We start from the raw sequence: 1,973 nt of genomic DNA, 5'->3' as shown, positions 1-1,973 counted from the left end.
ACATAATATTATTGTATTATTAAAAAATAGTTGTATAGAATATAACATATATAAAATAGAAGTTTAACATAGACATAATAAAAATGGAACTTAAATCTTCTATATTGAAATTTCACTTGAGAGTTGAGAGATTAAAATCAAGATTTTCAACTTTAAACTAAAATAAAATTCTTATTTAATAAAATAATATCTTTAATAAAACGAATAATAATTAAATTAGTATGAGTATAATAATAATAATAATAATAATAATAATAATAATAATAATAATAATAATAGAGTATATTGTATGTCAACTTAGTAAATATAAGAAAAAGAGAAAGGGTAGCGTAGTGATCTAAATTCCCGAGGCGCCACACCATAAGTTTAATTTAGCACTTAGTAGCCTATGTCGTGTGAAATTTCTATCCTTGTCTTTTTTCCTTTTCTTTTTTTTTTTCCTCTTTTCTTCCTTTTTTTGGTGCCTTCACAGGTTTGTAGTGACCAGTGACAGCTGAGAGTAGGTGACGCATGCATGACCTATTGTGATTTGTGAGATTAATTCTTCATTTTTAATTAATGATATAGAAAAATGATTTGATAGCTATTTTTATTTAAAAAAAATAAGATGCCATTTATAAAAAAAAAAGATTTATTAAAAATTAAATTTTTAAAACTTAAATAATAGTTTACTCTTTCAGACCGGAAAAAATACAGAAGCAAACAAAAGTCTTATTTTATTACTTGAATTGCTCTGATTGGAGGGATTATGTCAGAGGCTAAGAGGGTCCCATGTTAACGCTCTTAATTGGAAAGCGTCCCTTAATTGGACGAATTAGATCCGAACATAAAATAGACGCTTTTCTTTTTCCGGTGTGTCAATGATCACCAACCAAACTAGTACCATAAAACGGGGAACAAATTGGATTGGGCAACTATGCTGGCCCTTCTTGGACACTTTGGCCGTGTTTGGCTTAAAATGAAACGTTTTCTCTTTATGTTTTGGTTTTTTTTTTTTTAATGTTAACGGAGTTTTATATTTTTAACGTGTATTTATAAAAAGTTAAAAATTATAATTTTAACGTTTAAAAAATTACGTTAGCATTGAATTTATTTATTTTTTATCAATTTTATTTTTTAGCAAACATTCTTGATGGAGAAGATAATAGTTATGTTGGTGAAAACTCAGATCAAACTCTAACCATTAGCTCTTCTGCAGAAATGGACCGTGTTCGAGATTCGATTAGGGATCAAATTATTAATCACATGCAGTAGAAATAATAGTGTTCTTATGTAATAATTTTGTATAAGATATTGTTTTTTTATGTATTTTATTAGTGTTTTATATTTTAATTTAATATTTATTAGTATTTTTATGTATTAAAATATATTTTGTCAATTTTTATATGTTACTTTAATTTAATAAGTAAATATTAATTTTATTATAAAATTAATTAATAAGATCTATTTAAATATCTAAATTAAAATGACAGAATAATATAAAAAATTTATTTAAGTTTGTGTCTATTTTAATAATTTTTTATCTAAAAGTAATTTTGAGTAGTGTAATCTAAACAATATTTACTCTACTATAATCTATTTTGATACAAAGATTACCAAACATAAATCACTTTAATACAAACTTATTTTTCATCAAAATCAAATTTACAAAATCAATTTTATACAAACTTTCGTTTATAAACTGAAATCCAAACATACACTTTTTTAACTTAGCCTTCTTTTTCTCTTTGGATTTTGCAAGGGTTATTTGGGATTTTCTCAATAACAGTTCTTTAAAAAATGATATTTTTTATCTACAGATATTTTGAACGTTAATAAATTCACCTAATAAAAATGAAATTGACGTACTTATAAAAATTAGATTAAGTATAATAAAAATATTCAAATACTAAAACGTTCTCAAAAAATTTTAAATTACTCTTTTTACCAACTCTGTCTCCTCCTTTTTCTTTGACCTCTCTACAACTCTTCTA

The sequence above is a fragment of the Arachis duranensis genome, chromosome 5 (assembly GCF_000817695.3).
Source record: "Arachis duranensis cultivar V14167 chromosome 5, aradu.V14167.gnm2.J7QH, whole genome shotgun sequence".
NCBI lineage: Eukaryota > Viridiplantae > Streptophyta > Magnoliopsida > Fabales > Fabaceae > Arachis > Arachis duranensis.
Note: the sequence above shows the minus strand (reverse complement) of the source record.